Source organism: Phyllobates terribilis, unplaced genomic scaffold, assembly GCF_046119375.1.
Source record: "Phyllobates terribilis strain yellow unplaced genomic scaffold, ASM4611937v1 Scaffold_4__5_contigs__length_816908805, whole genome shotgun sequence".
NCBI lineage: Eukaryota > Metazoa > Chordata > Amphibia > Anura > Dendrobatidae > Phyllobates > Phyllobates terribilis.
Genome location: NW_027362764.1, coordinates 695,587,391 through 695,604,284, shown reverse-complemented (window position 1 = coordinate 695,604,284; position 16,894 = coordinate 695,587,391). Strand labels below are relative to the sequence as shown.

Below are 16,894 nucleotides of genomic sequence, written 5' to 3'. Positions count from 1 at the left end.
ACATGTCGCTGACTGGGCACTGGGTAACTATGGTGACAGCAGGACAAGGGGCTGCTGTCCAAGTCTTGCCGTCCCCACGAGTTGTGCGTCAATCCTCTTTATGTCAAAGTTCCTCCACTGCTTCTGCCTCCTCAACCTCCTCTCGGTCCTCCACCTGCACCCAAAGCCTGTCTGGTCATGCCACAAGCTTTCTAACTGTGCAGAAGTGATCCTGCACACCTCCTTACTATGCTGGCAGTAGGGCTCAACGTCATCAGGCGGTTTTTACTTTGAAATGTCTGGGAAATGTGAGTCACACAGCTGAGGAGTTGTGGTCAGCTCTGGAGAACCAATTTCATGAATGGTTGTCTCCACTGGACCTGAAACCAGAGAAGGCCATGTGCGACAATGCTGCAAACCTGGGTGCGGCCCTTCGCCGGGGCAATGTCACACACATGCCTTGTATGGCTCACGTGTTGAACCTGGTTGTCCAGCAATTTTTAGCCCACTATCCCGGACTAGATGGCCTTCTGCAGAGGGCACGGTCGCTGTGTGCTCACTTCCGCCGTTCGCATCCCGCAGCTCAGCGACTTACATCTCTACAGAAGTCGTTGGGCCACTTCACCGGCTAAAATGCGATGTGCCTACCCGGTGGAATTCAACTCTGCACATGTTGCAGCGACTGTGGCAGCACCGACTTGCCCTGGTGCAATATGTTCTGACGTATAGCCTGGGCCAACGGGGTCCAGAGGTGGGGCAAATCACGCTGGAGGAGTGGTCTCAGATCAGGGACCTATGCACCCTTCTGCACAGTTTTGAAATGGCGACGAAGATGTTTAGTGCTGACGATGCCATTATCAGCATGACTATTCCGGTGATTTACATGCTGGAGCACATGTTAAACAGAATTCGGAGTCAGGTGGTGGCACAAGAGGAGGTGGAGGAAGTAGAGGAGGAGGAGTTGTATGCGGAAGGGCTAACATCTGCAAGGTCCAGTCGGTCGGCAGCACCAAGGCGGCAGGCATGTGAGGGTGGGGGAGATGGTTTTACCAGGGCGCATGGTAGCAGCCAAACTAGTGAGGAAGGTGCAGGAGCCCAGGAAGAAGTGGAGGACGAACTGATGGAAGACTCATCAGATGAGGGAGACCTTGATCACATTTCTGTTGTGCGAGGTTGGGGGGAGAGGACAGAGGAAGGAAGCATGATTGTTACCTCGCCACCAACACAACAGGGACTTGGTGCTCCTGGATGCGCAAGACACATGAGTGCCTTCTTGCTGCACTACCTGCAACATGACCCTCGAATTGGGAGAATTAGAAATAATCCTGACTACTGGGTTGCCACACTGTTAGATCCCCGGTACAAAAGTAAATTTGCAGAAATAATTCCTGCCATAGAAAGGGATGCACGCATGCAGGAGTATCAGCAGAGACTGTTGCAGAATCTTACATGCGCTTTTCCACAAAACATCAGTGGTGCAAGTAGTGAATCTCACAGTTCCAACTTGCCAACCGTGGGACCGTCGAGTGTTCAGCACTCAAACCGTAACAGAAACACAGTATCTGCTGGTAACATCAATTTTGCGGAATCATTTCACCACTTTTTTAGCTCATCCTTTGCAAGGCCACAGGAGACAAGAAGTCTGACACATAGTCAACGCCTAGAGACGATGGTACAGGAGTATCTCCAAGTAAACATTGAAGCCATGACTGTGTCACTGGACCCTAGCTCTTTTTGGGCTTCCAATCTGGATAAATGGCCGGAGCTCGCCACTTACGCCTTGGAGATCTTGTCATGCCCCGCAGCCAGCGTTCTGTCTGAACGTGTGTTCAGCGCTGCTGGTGGTGTGCTGACAGATAAGCGCACGCGGCTCTCCACTGATAATGTAGACAGACTCACGTTCATAAAGATGAACAAATCATGGATCTGAAACGACTTTTCTACCCCTGTGTCATCCTGGGGAGAGTAAAAGCTGGATGATTGGTTAAAATCACCTCACCAACCGTTTTAAGCTTTCAAATTACTAATCATGTTTATCTGTATCTTGGCTGGAAAATTATTTGGGCTTTGTAGCAGTGTGCAGTAATGATTCTATTAGGACATCTATACTAAGCTCCACCAGATTTAAAATTACTAATCATGTTTATCTGTATCTTGGCTGGAAAATTATTTGGGCTTTGTAGCAGTGTGCAGTAATGATTCTATTAGGCCATCTATACTAAGCTCCACCAGATTTAAAATTACTAATCATGTTTATCTGTATCTTGGCTGGAAAATTATTTGGGCTTTGTAGCAGTGTGCAGTACTGATTCTATTAGGCCATCTATACTAAGCTCCACCAGATTTAAAATTAATAATAATTTTTAGCTGCATCTAGCCCGGAAAATAATTTTGGGGCTCCGAGATGCGCAAGACACATAAGTGCCTTCTTGCTGCACTACCTGCAACATGACCCTCAGATTGTCAGAATTCAAAGTAATCCTGACTACTGGGTTGCCACACTCTTAGATCCCCCACACTCTTCGATCAACCTTTTCATTTTAATAAAGACCAAATAAATGGTCATTTTTGAAATTATAAGCATTAGCAGGTTATTAGAAACTGAAATCAAACAGTTTTCAACTCAAAACTTTATTCTAGGTGATGTTACATTTGCACATAGGACCCCTTGTTCGAAAGGAGCTTCTGAACTCTCTCGTCCATTGAATTTGTCAGGTTTTGGATGGTTTCTGCTTCAATTGTTTTGCATGAGGACAGAATACCCTCCCAGAGCTGTTGCTTAGATGTGAACTGCCTCCCGCCATCATAGACACTCCTTTTGATGATGCTTCAGAGGTTCTGAATGGGGTAGAGGTCAGGGGAGCATGGGGGTCACACCATAAGTTTGTCCCCTTTTATGCCCATATCAGCTAGAGATGCAGATGTGTTATGTGCAGCATGAGACGGTGCATTATCATGTATGAAAATGATCTTGCTGTGTAATACACGGTTCTTCTTCTTGAACCATGGCAGGAAGTGCTGTTTGAGAAACTCCACATACATTATGGAATTCATCTTTACCCCTTCAGGGATCCTAAAGGGGCTGACAATCTCTCTCCCCATGATTCCAGCCCAAAACATTACTCCACCTCCTCCTTGTTGGCGCTGTAGCCGTGTTTGCATGGGGTGTCCATCAACCAGCCATCCTCCACTCCATCCATCTGGACCATCGAGCGTTGCACGGCACTCATCCGTGAACAAAACAGTTTTGAAATCAGTCTTCATGTAATGTTTGGCCCACTGGAGCCGTTTCTGCTTGTGTGCAGTGGATAGAGGAGGTCGACAGGATGGCGTACGCACAGCTGCAAACCTCTGAAGGACCCTGCATCTTGTTGTTCGGGGGACGTTGGAGGCACCAGCAGCTTCAAAAACTTGTCTGCTGCTATGACAAGGCTTTTTTGCAGCTGCTCTTTTAACCTGACGTCATTGCCTATATGGAAAGAGTCCTCAATTTGCCCTTATCAGCACGCACACGTGTGTACTGTGAATCAGCTACATACTTCTTGATTGCCAAGACACTTCATCCTGATCATCGCACAATGTTGATTGTAGTCATGCCTTGACCTAAACACTCCACAATTTGTTGCTTCTCAGCAGCTGACACATCCTTTTTCTTTCCCATTTTGGCAGAAAATGTAGGCTGCTTAATAATGTGGGACAGCCTTCTTAAGTAGTCTTGCCGTTCATTGGACACACCTGCCAAACTAATTAGCACAGGTGTCTGCAATTGCTTACAGTGATATAAAGAGCCCTGACACACATCGCCATCAATGAGTTTAACTGACAAACAAACAAATTCTTCCCTTATCACTCCTAAACACTTTTTGCATAATAATTTGGAACACAGTGTACATGTGCTTTTCCACAAAACACCAGTGGTTCACGTAGTGAATCTTACAGTTCTAACTTGCCAACTGTGGTCTGTATGGAGTTGTTCAATAAAGGGCCCAAAATTAAGATAACATAGACGGGAGAGGTCTCTATGAATAGGAATTCCTAAGAATTTGATACCCTGTGAGGGCCAGGCAAAGGGAAAGTTGGACTGGATGGAATCCTGTATGGATTTGGGGAGGGAGACATCGAGGGCCTCAGACTTCGCTGTATTGATTTTAAAATTTGACCATGTAACAAAGTGATCTATTTCAGCCATAACAGCCTGCTGATGGATATATGTGATTGACATCATCAGCAAATGCAGAGCACTTGTACTCGGTGTCTCCCACCTCAATCCACCTAATATTGGGGTTATGGCGAATTGATGAGAGCAGGTGCTCCGTCACTAGGATGTATAAGAGAGGGGACAGAGGACATCCCTGCCTTGTCCCATTGGTGATTATGAAAGGTGATGAAAATGTTCTGACGCGCCCCCTGGGCCTTCGGACATCCGGAGCCGGACCCTTTTTGGTGGATGCTGGTGGTTGTAGTCTCCGTGGCGGCGACCCGGTTCCGTGGCTCAGGGCGGTCAAAGCAGTGGCGGAACTATTTATGTGGTTTTGATGTTTAAATGTCCGACTACGCCACCTGTGGATTGAGGTCAGAGTGAACCGCCGCTGCAGGGCAGACCGCTGAGACTGGTGTTGTGGGTGCAGCAGAGCGTAGCATAACTCCCCACGGGAGGAGTATAGCCTCAGGGCAGTGGATGCAGAGGATGGGGGTGATGGTGCAGGGCAGCAGCAGTAACGACACGGAGTCAGTGATGCAGTCCTGGGCCTTTACTCACAGTTCTTATTATCCAGACCACTTCTGCAGGTAACGGCTGCCCACGTCGTACTGTGCTCACCAGGTGAGGGGCTCAGACAACTCCCAGATAACTTTGGAGTGCTTCACAGGACCCCCTTTGTGTGTCCTTTGTCTGGCCTTTCTTACCAACCCTTCTGTCCGGCTGCCTCGGGCCTCCTCTTGGTAAACTTGGCGCCAGTTTCCCTGACCCTATGTGCTGCCCTCCTAGCGGGTGTAGCGAGGGGCTGCGCCACATAAAATGTCACAGCCTCCGGTTTCTAGCTGAGGGTCATTTCTCGCCTCCACTAGTTTCGGGGACCGGTCTCCCCCTTTGGCCTGACCCCTCCACGCAGGTGGATTCGGGCGTGCGGTGGCGACTCGCCCGTCCACACCCCTGGGATCCCTTCGTTCCTCGTTCCTGGAGCCTTCTCCGCTCCTCTTCCTTCCTTCACCCTCCTCCAGGCCTGGGCCTCTGTTACTGGGCCCGCCTCCGGAGCAGAGCTCATGCAGAGCCCCTGCTCCCTGTCACTTCTGCTCAGACTTCTCTGCACTGAACTAAGATGGTGCCCACCTTTTATACTCCCTTCTCAATGTACCCAGGAACTGCTTCCTCCCTGCTCCTGCACTACAGGGTTCCCCTTCCTCAGTGTTCCCTCCCTCCACTCCAGCCAGGGACAGGGACTGTCGTGCCCATCTCAGGGGCATATTGGTCGCCCTGCCCCATGGCAATGTGGTGTAATGCATGCAGGTGTCGGGGTCCTGATCCACACTCCATCCTTACCTGAGAGTGAGATATCACACCTCTGGGTGAGGTGCAATACCTCTGCAGCAACCGAGCCCTCGGGGTGCTACAGTTCCATTTATCTTCAGCCTAGGTGACGCATTGCGATACAGGGCCGTGATTTTGGCTATAAAAGGGTCCCCTAGACCCCTACCCCAAGCTTTTTAAGAGAATAATATATGGCGTGCCAGGAGACTCTATGGAATGCTTTCTCAGCATCCAACGAGAGTATCTAATTACAAATTTTTAACTGCATCTAGCCCAGGAAATACTTTGTGCCTAGTAGCAGTGTCTGCTGGTCAGCGGATTATCCCGGCTGTTAAGCAAGCTACACCACCTGTAGTTTGGACACTTAATTTTTTCAAAGGAAATGCTTCGGGACCACGGGATACTCAGTGAAGAGCATCAGGAGGCACCCCAAGGCATAGGGGCTGGGACTGGCGGTAGGACGCCTTGCGGTGGACAGCCGAGCTCGATCCTTTAAAAGCTTTTTAACTGCAGCAGCTTTAGTGGACGCTATTGGAGCTGGAATTACGCGGCTGCTGGCATGAGACTTGCCCTTCAATAGATCCTTGTAAAAGGATTTAAAGTGTATTCATTCAAATTAGAGAGACAATTTAAATTAAAAAGCTTAGAGCTGCCTCCACCACATGGGGGCTCGCTCGACCCACCAGCGGACAGGCACCAGTATTGGGAGAGGGGGGCTGGCCGTCAGGGTCCACCGCGGCTCTGGCACAAACGGAGGTGGCACGGGCAGGAAAGGACTGGCCGTGTCGGCTTCTCACTTTTTGGATTTTAGAAGGGCATGACATGCCTATATCTGTGTCTCCCCCTCCTTTTACTCCTCCACCTCTTTCTTTTCGCATGACTATATGTACTTGTCACTTTTCCATGTGTTAGTTATGTCTTCTGAGCAGTTTGTCAGCTTTTGGACACCTTTGAAAGTGTTTTCTATGTGTTTCTATGTGTTTTTGTTTGCCTGCCATTGGTTTTAACGGTGTTCGAAGGTGTTCAATGAACAGTTCGACGAACAGTTCGGCGAACCGAACCGAACTCGAACACTACGGGGGTGGCTCAACACTACTGATCACGAAGGGGAGTGGGTGGGAAGAAGCTGCTGGAGACCCGCTTGTCCGACTAGGCTCCCATGCAGCTTGGTCCTCGGCGACTATTAACCCATGTTTTTCTTTGAAACGCTGCAATATTTCAGAGTTACACGTATATAGCTGAAATCGTACAGTCAGTGTCTGATATATGTCGCCCATGTATCAGGTAGCAGGTACCGGCTGTCAAGTTCACTTTAATAAGTTCTGGCATAAAATGTTGTGGAAAAGGCATTTGCAAAATATTCAAGGAATGTTTTGTATGGCTACAGGTGCAGGCAGAAAATGATCCATATTCAGTGGGGTTCAGAAGTGTCTGATGTAGAGAATCCCCGTAAAATGGCCATAAGGAGTTCTCTACTCATACCAATTCAGAAAATGTAAAATCCTTTAGTGACCTGCAATCTGTTTATGGAGTCTGTTTTATGCTGCCTGTTATATATGATTATTTGATCTGTTTTACATCAAGGCGTGTAAGCTTCAGAGAGGAGAAGACATAGCAGGAATTATTGTGAATGAGTTAGACAGGAATGTATTATGCAACCTTCATTACAATGCATGAGATTTGCTTTTTATTAATTATACATATCTTTTGTCTGGATATATTTTCTGTGAAAGCTATAAAGTATGGCAAAGGGAGAAAAGGAGAAGTGCTAGGGAAGAAAATAAATAAGCCGAAGAGAAAAGGAGAAGTGATACGAATGTGAATAGCTGCTTACACACCCTGATTTTCCAAACAAGGATCCAATGGCTGCTTGTGTGGCGCCCCTGAGGGTCCTGTCGCCACAGAGGTACTGCACCTCACCCAGAGGTGTGGTGTCTCTCTTCTCTCAGGTAAGGAGGGAGTGCTGCTCAGAACCCCAAAACATCTGCATCCAACACTACACTGCTCCAGGCCGGCTGGAGGGGCAACATGCAGAGCGCAGCTGCTGAGCCCTGACCCTGGCTGGAGTGGGGGGAACCCAAAGGTAGGGGGAACCAGTAGTGGAGGAAGTAGTAAGAGGGAGCACTTTGGTAGGAGTATAAAATAGGGAAGCCATCTTAGGGTGGGAGTCTAGTGAGTAGGAGTAGTTCAGAAGAACAGTCCGGGAGCAGAGTCTCATTAGGAGATCTGCTCCACAGTTAGGGCCAAGTCTGGAGGCCCAGGAGGGGAGCAGGGAGTAGGCTCCGTTCTAAGAGGGGATCCTAGGGGGTACGGCGAGTGCAGGAAGGCACCCGCACGCCCCGCATCTGCCAGAAGACAGAGGGATCGTAAGCCGCATTCTAATCCCCAGGAGGGTCAAGCAGGTCCGGGATCCGAAGAACAGGAAGGACTTCAGAGCACCCGAGCGGGATTGAGAGTGGGCAGCGCAGGGCAGGAGGGAGAAAGACCCAGTGTGAAGTCGGTCTAGAAAGGAACACGAGAAAATGGGGTTCTGTCAGGCATTCCTAAATCCCCTGAGGAAGAGCTGGACCCCTGTCTGGTGAACGCAGCGCGACGTGGGAGGCTGTAAGCTGACAGTGCACCCTGTGGAACTAGAGAACTGTGAGTAAATACACAGATGACTGCACCGCACTGCCTCTGTCCAGTTATTTTGTCCGCGCCATCATTCCCTCCCTGCACTACAACGCCCAGCGCAACTACCATCTACCTTACACTGCCCTGGAGCTCGCTCTACCTGTGGAGAGCCACACCATCCCTGCTGCCATAACACCAGCTCCAGAGGACTGCTCCGCAGCGGCGGCTCCCTTTAGCCGCATTCCACAGGTGGCGTCACGAACACTTAAATCCCCTTTAACAAATATCCCCCTTTTACTGACTGCCCTGGGTCACGGACCGGGCCAGCCACCGTGATATCCCCTGGCAACCAGAGGCCCGGCCGCCGAGTACCCCACAGTCCTGGGGGCGCGTCAAGGAGCAGGTAGCATACAGAATCCCGGAGCAACTACAAAGTAGGCCTTGTGTAACTCCAGGCACATAATCACATGAGATGACGCTGGGCCATCTGCAAAACCCGACGTGGAGCAGAACAGAGTTCAGTGGACCAGGGTGAGGGAAGCAAATCAAAGTGGATCAGGAACAGGTGCGTAACAGCAGGAAATTTACTAAGCTCAATGGCCCTGATTTCTCAAAGCTTTGAAAAGTGGCTAAATTTTTTCGCAACATGAGACTGTTCAAAAATTTTACGTTCTTTGGCATTTTCACACCATTTTCATCCAGTTCCAACAAAGTAGGGGGAGCTGAAGCGTGGCAACATTTGCCTCTTCAAATTTATCACGAGAAGTGGCATTCCTTATGTCACAAATCTTTCTCAAGTCCTCAAATGGAGTATTATTTGTGGAAAGGCGCAAACAGAGGCACACTCCACTTCATGGTTTGACTGATTAATTAAGAAACATACACCTCTTTTTGAATCAGGTGTCTCACATTCTTCCCCTCCCCTTCATCAAGAAAAACACTGGTCTTGATTAATTGGGGCCAATGTGCGTAAATGGAGTGTGGTGTACATGCGTTGCACTAGATTTATCATTTGTTTTAGACCGTTTGGTACCTTATTAGACAGCTTGAAAAGTGTGTCGAAAATGGGGTGTGGGTAAAAGAAAATGGGGGTTGGCTTATAATTTGCAAAATTGCTGCAAAATAACTAATGCAGTTGGAAGGGACTGAGAAGAGTAGATGTAAACTGTGTTTGGTGCCAAGTGGCTGAATGTGATTAGTTGGAAAGTGGAGTCAAGTTGACTTGCAGTGACCTATGTGATAAGCTTATAGACTAAAGCTTGGTTAATGGAGCTGCAAGGATAAGCTGGAGGCTGCTGTCAGCTTGCTCATCAGCAGGGTTGCAACCAGGAATTTCAGGGCCCCATATTGTCAAAATTTTTGGACCCCCCTTGAGACTCCGCCCAGGCTCCGCCTCCAACCCTTGAACCTTCCACAGTCCCACTGCCCACTCTTTGAAAAACTCCACTTCTACACCACGTCCTCACCAATCACACATTAACAGTTCCCATCACACACATAGCTTTTGTTTTGGCCAAAAGAATTTTTAAGCCACCACCACGACAAGGTAGACTCTTTTGGCCGGGCCCTACTCTACTCTAACCTATTAAACATTTCCTAAAATATCCAACACTCTCTTTAGGTATATTTTTATTTATTTTTCTTTAAGGTAATGTATCACATACATTTTTTAAAATGACCAATAATACCACACACAAGGAACAAATACCACAACACCATGACCAGACTAAATATTACCACCACATAGTGACCAAATAATACCACATACAAGGAACAAATACAAACACAACATGACCAGACCACATAGTGACCGAATAATACCACATACGAGGAACAAATACCGCCACACCATAACCAGACCAAATATTACCATCACAATAACAACAACAGTTACCAAATACTACAATACTGATCACTAGTGACATTATACACAGGAGCTCTGTATATAGTGTCAGTGTACAGGTAATACAGTAATCAGCAGTGATATCATACACAGGAGCTCTGTATATAGTGTATAGTTAAGTCCAAAAAAATCGACCAGCAGAATGGCTTGCAATAAAATCCATAGATTTATTGTTGAATTCTTTGTACAAGAGTAAAAACCACCAAGCAGTGTGCACATAAAATCACATAGGAAAGAAACACAGGTTACGCGTTTCTGGTCCTTAGTCTCTACCTGAATACAAAACATATTGCATGAACTTTTATAGGGAAATACCTAAACCACAAACAGATACAAATCAGTAAATACAAATAAACGCAATGGGGCATATAGGAACGGAGAGGAAAAAAAACAAAAACAGTATCTATAATAATACACAAATGCATTTTAGAAATTAACTCATCCTGCAGCAAAATAGGTAAATGTCTATTAACAATTGCTTTCACTTTGTTATATTCAGCACTGAAAGTAGTGATAAAACCTTCAGCAAATCCTCCCTAGGGATTTTTTCCATCTTGTCAATCGCTCGTTTAAGCATCCAATCTTGGTATCCCTGCTTGCTAAGTCTATTACAAGCAGTTTTTTTCTCTTTTTCATATAAATTTGCTTCAGAACAATTTCTGCGTGCCCTTATTAATTCACCTACAGGCACCCCTTTGACAGCATAAATGGAGTGGCATGATCTTGCATTTAGAACAGTATTTCCTGCTATCTCCTTCCTAAATGTCTGGGTAATAACATAGTTTTAGTAACATAGTAACATAGTTTTTAAGGTTGAAGGAAGACTAAGTCCATCTAGTTCAACCCATAGCCTAACATGTTAATCCAGAGGAAGGCAAAAAAAAAACATGTGGCAAACGCTAAGCTCCACATTGGGGAAAAAAATTCCTTCCCGACTCCATACGACAATCAGACTAGTTCCCTGGATCAACGCCCTATCAAGGAATCTAGTATATATAACCTGTAATATTATACTTTTCAAGAAAGGCATCCATGCCCTTCTTAAATGTTAGAAGTGAATCACTCGTTACAACATCATGCGGCAGAGAGTTCCATAGTCTCACTGCTCTTACAGTAAAGAATCCGCGTCTGTGATTATGATTAAACCTTCTTTCCTCCAGACGTAGAAGATGCCCCCTTGTCCCCGTCTCTGGCCTCAGAGTAATAAGATCAGTTGAAAGGTCTTTGTACTGTCCCCTCATATACTTGTACATAATAATAAGATCACCCCTAAGCCTTCTATTTTCCACAGTAAATAACCCCAAGTATAATAACCTGTCTTGGTATTGCAGACCCCCCAGTCCTCTAATAACCTTGGTCGCTCTTCTCTGCACCCGCTCTAGTTCAGCTATGTCTTTCTTACACACTGGAGACCAGAACTGTACACAGTATTCTAAGTGTGGTCGCACTAGTGACTTGTATAGAGGTAAAATTATGTTCTCCTCATGAGCATCTATGCCTCTTTTAATGCATCCTATTATTTTATTTGCCTTTGCAGCAGCTGCCTGACACTGGCCACTAAACGTGAGCTTGTCGTCCATCAATACAGCGAGGTCTTTTTCAGTTACAGTTTTGCCCAGTGTTTTACAATTAAGCATATAATTATACATTTTATTTCCTCTGCCCAAGTGCATTACCTTACATTTATCCCCATTAAAGCTCATTTGCCATTTATCAGCCCAAGCTTCTAGTTTACATAGATCCTCCTGTAATATAAAATTGTCCTCCTCTGTATTGATTACCCTGCACAGTTTAGTGTCATCTGCAAATATTGAAATACTACTCTGTATGCCCCCTACAAGGTCATTAATAAATATGTTAAAAAGAAGCGGGCCCAATACTGACCCCTGTGGTACCCCACTGTTAACTGAGACCCAGTCTGAGTGTGTTCCATTAATAACCACCCTTTGTTTCCTATCACTGAGCCAATTCTTAACCCACATACATATATTTTCCCCTATCCCCATTGTTCTCATTTTATGTATCAACCTCTTGTGTGGAACCGTATCAAAAGCTTTTGAAAAGTCCATATACACAACATCCACTGCATTTCCTTGGTCCAGTCCCGAACTTGCCTCCTCATAAAAACTGATCAAATTAGTTTGACAGGAACGGTCCCTCGTAAACCCATGTTGATTTTTTCTGAATATCACCTATCAGTATTAGATCCAGAAATTCCAGACATCTTGGATCCCACTTATATGTAAATTTTAAAGAAAATTCATTTTAGTTCAAATAATCCACAAATTCTGAAATCTCAGAAACCTCACCATTCCAGATAATAATATCATCCAAATATCTTGCGAACGATTGAATTCTATCTGCAAAAGGATTAGAACTTGAAAAAAAATATTTTTCTTCCCAAACTGCAACATATAAACACGCAAAAGATGGTGAGTGTTTTGCACCCATAGGAGCTCCCACCGTTTGTAAATAATATTTATCCATAAATAGAAAATAATTAAGTTTTAACAAAAATTGCAGGGCCATAAGGATGAAATTCTTCAGATCTTCACTATATAAGGAATATCTATCCATAAATCCTGACATTGCTTGCACCCCCAAATCATGGGGAATTCACGAATATAAGGACTCTGTATCACAACTGATCCACATAAAATCCGAACTCCACGAAATAGAGGCAACACTGTTCAAAACCTGCTTTGTATCACGTAAATAACCAGGACAGATTGATAATAATGGTTGAAGCAATGAATCCACCCACTGACATAGATTCTCGTTCAAAGAACCAATATCCACCACTATAGATCTCATAGGCGGTGGGAATCGGTTCTTGTGAATCTTGGGGAGAGAATGGAACACAGGCACCACAGGGTTAACAACATAGATAATCAAACTGTTTTTTAGAGATTATGTGGCGCCCTGCTGTGCACTGGTGCAACAGAACCCAGAAGGGTGCATGGATGGACTTCTCCACAAGAGGCCCTCACACATTCACACATCTCCACCCTACCACCTCAGACCAGCAGAGGGAGCCGTCAGGGACATATAGATACTGGAGGGTGGAGTTAGGCAGTCAGTTGAAGTAAAGTTGAGTTCCAAATCAGACACCGAGAGGGACAGAGCTGAGAGTGGAGCAGAGAGCGTGCTGACGCTCAGAGAGCAGAGAAGAGGCAGCACGCTGGCTGCCGTGCTTAGGCGAGTCAAGGCCTACAGCACGAGTGAAAGCCTAGTGAGGGCCCTGAGTGTGGCCGAAGGCGAGAGGAGAGGGAAGAAGTAGCGAGGGGGCAGAGGAGCATACCAGGCTCACCCCGAGATATATACCGGACACCGGGTCCGCGCCTACGGGGTCCCTTTATACCCAGTAGGGACCACCGGAACCCCTGGAGGACTACAGGTCCCAGGTTTACCAAACGCTGACTATAGTACCAGGGCTAGGAGTCACGGAGGCCCCGGCGACCAGGGAGAGTGATCTCCAAGAGAAGGCCCTACCACCAGGTCAGCAGGTGCAAGAGAGAGAGAGACAGTAACCAAGCTAGGCCTAGCTCCAGGCAGGTCAGAAGCTTAGCGAGTAAAGCCACGGATCAGGAGGCCCTATACCCGCTCACTGGGGAGAGTCCAAAAGTGCACCCTTCGTCCGGAGTACCCTGGACCGTGCCTGCATCATCACCAGTAAAGGTACTGAAGCTTACCCCCGTGTGAGTGTCCGTCTTTCCTCCGGGACCGTCCTGCCGTCTCTCACCAGCATCCACCATCTACCCCTACACTGCCCTGAGGCCCGCTCCACCTGTGGGGAGCCGTCCTGTCAAAGTTGCCCAAGCACCTGCCTCAGAGGACTGTCGCAGCGCTGGTAATCCTTACCAGACACCACAGGTGGCGTCACGAACTTATTACAAACACTATAAATCCCCTATAAATATCCCCCTTTTAATGACCGCCCTGGGTCACGGACCGGGTCACCGCCACTGTAACATCACCCCCAGCATCTACCGGCCCGGCACCGGGTACCCCACGGCCCAGGGGGCGCGTCATTTACCGAAAGTGAAATACCTTCCATCAATAGATCAAATAATTCCTTCTGAAAAACAATTGTAGGGTCATTAGACAGTAATGTGTATGTTACATCATCATTAAGAATATTTTTATTCAATATGGTATACAAACCCATATCTAAAAGCACAACCAAACCCCCCTTATCCGCCGCTCTTATAGTAAGGTCCAGATGCTTTTCCAAATCACATATAGCTCTCTTTTCCACTGCAGAAATATTACCAAAATGTTTACTGTTTACTTCACCATGTAATTTGATTAATTCCTTTTGTACCATCTCCTGAAAATTATCCATTACTTTAGACCTAGTTTGAATAGGATAAAAAGATGGATTTTTAACCCTAAAACTCTCTGAGCTATTGATTTTATTATGATTTCCTCTCTGAATTTCCCTGTCTAAAAGACTAAGATTCCTACACACGATCTGATCCTGAAAATTACATACCATCATGTTATCATTATCAGAAGAAACCAATCTACTACTGCCCTCCACCAAGCTACCTTCATTACACTCTGAATTTTGTTCCTGCAAAAAATGTTGTTTTTTTTTACAGTTATAGCCCTTACAACACGATTGACATCTAAGATAGTCTCATATAAATCAAAATGATGTGTCGGTGCAAAGCTTAAACCCCTCGATAACAATGAAATTTGTGATTGACTTACAATATAGGAAGATAAATTAACAACATTAAAGTCCTCTACTTCTTTTTTCCTCAGGGGGTATCTTCCTCCTGTGCCTTCTGACCCCTCTCCTTCCCCGTTTTTTGGTGGTCTTTTTCTGGGAGGTCTTGAATAATATGAAAGCAGAGTATCCACACTCTCCTCCTCCACATCTGATTCTCCTTCTTCTTGATTTGAAATGATTTGGATCCAAGATGTCTGGAATTCCTGGATCTAATACTGATAGGTGATGTTCAGAAAAAATCTGTTATTAGGCTATGTGCCCACGATGCAGAAATGCTCTGGATTTTTTCCTGTGCGTTTCTGCATCTCCCTGGCAGAAAAAAACACATGCGGATTGTACATGCGGATTGTACATGCGTTTTTCATGCCAGGGACATGCGGAAATGAAGCGTTCTTCACATGCATTTCCGCATGCGGGTGTCAAGCGCTTTCCAAGCGATTTTAGCATCACTTGGAAAGTGATTGACAACTAGGTCACACTATATAAATCCATGCAACCGGCATGGATTTATATAGTGTGACCCGAGAGAATGACAAAAAATAAAAAATAAACCTATACTTACCTTCCGATGGCCCCCGAGACTTGCTGCGCTCCTGTGCTGGCTGCTGGCAGATTGCGGTACGCTGTACTGAAGGACCTGCCGTCACATGACTGTGACGTCAGCGCAGGTCCTTCAGTCCTGCGCGATCAGCTGGCAAGCACAGGGAAGGAGTCCGGTGGCCGTCAGAAGGTGAATATAATCTTTATTTTTTATTTTATTCTTTTTTTTTACAGCTTTTAATGGTACCTGGGTGTGGAGGAGAGTCTCCTGTCCTCCACACCCGTGTACCATCCGCACATTAGAACGCGCCAATTATGCAAGTACAGATGAAGTCTTGCGGAATTGGCGCGCTCTAATGCAAGTCAATGGCGGCGAAAATGCAGCGCTTCCGCAAAATAATTGGTAGTGCTGCGTTTTTTCCCGCAATGATAATCCGCAGCGGAAATTTCCGCAGCATGTGCACAGCACATGCGGATTATCATTGGGGAACATGGCAGACCTTCTACCATGCGTTTTTTAAGCGGTTCTGCAGCGTTTTTGCCGCTGCGGAAACACTTAAAAAACGCATCGTGGGCACACAGCCTTACCCAGACATTTAGGAAGAAGATAGCAGGAAATACTGTTCTAAATGCAAGATCATGCCACTCCATTTATACTATCAAAGGGGTGCCTGTAGGTGAATTAATAAGGGCACGCAGAAATTGTTCTGAGGCAGATTTATATGAACAAGAGAAAAAATCTGTTTGTAATAGACTTAGCAAGCGGGGATACCAAGATTGGATGCTTAAACGAGCGATTGACAAGGTGGAAAAAATCCCTAGAGAGGATTTGCTGAAGGATCGACCAGGAAAAACAGCCCGTAATTCTCTGAGTTTTATCACTGCTTTCAGTGCTGAATATAACAAAGTGAAAGCAATTGTTAATAGACATTTACCTATTTTGCTACAGGATGAGTTAATTTCTAAAATCATGTCGGATGGCTGTGGATTTTCAGCCAGATGTGCTCCCACACTGGGTAATATATTATCACCATCTATGTTAATGGTTAAGAATACTGGGAGGCAAACTTGGCTCAGCGTGAAAGGGTTCCACAAATTTGGCTATTTAACCCCTTCAGGACCCAGCCTATTTTGACCCTAAAGACCTTGGCATTTTTGTCAATTCTGACCAGTGTCCCTTTACGAAGTAAAAACTCTGGAACACTTCAACGGATCCTAGCGATTTTTCGTGACATATTGGGCTTCATGTTAGTATTAAATTTAGGTCGATAATATTTGCGTTTATTTGTGAAAAAATCAAAAATTTGGGAAAAAATTTGAAAATTTTGCAATTTTCAAATTTTGATTTTTTTTTCTACTAAACCAGAGAGTGATGTGACACAAAATAGTTAATAAATAACATTTCCCACATGTCTACTTTACATCAGCACAATTTTGGAAAAAAAAAAAAATGTTGGTAGGAAGTTTGAAGGGTTCAAAGTTCATCAGCAATTTATCTTTTTTCCAGCAAAATTTACAAAACCATTTTTTTAGTTACCACATCACATTTGAAGTCCCTTTGAGGGGTCTTTATGACAGAAAACACCCAAAAGTG

At 45.7% G+C, this 16,894-nt stretch overlaps 1 protein-coding gene across 1 annotated transcript in view; it reads right to left on the bottom strand.

The window, feature by feature from the left end:
* NECAB1 (N-terminal EF-hand calcium binding protein 1) overlaps nucleotides 1–16,894 on the bottom strand; it is a 388,232-nt gene that overhangs the window by 103,293 nt on the left and 268,045 nt on the right. The gene's annotated exons all lie outside the window — the stretch shown is intronic.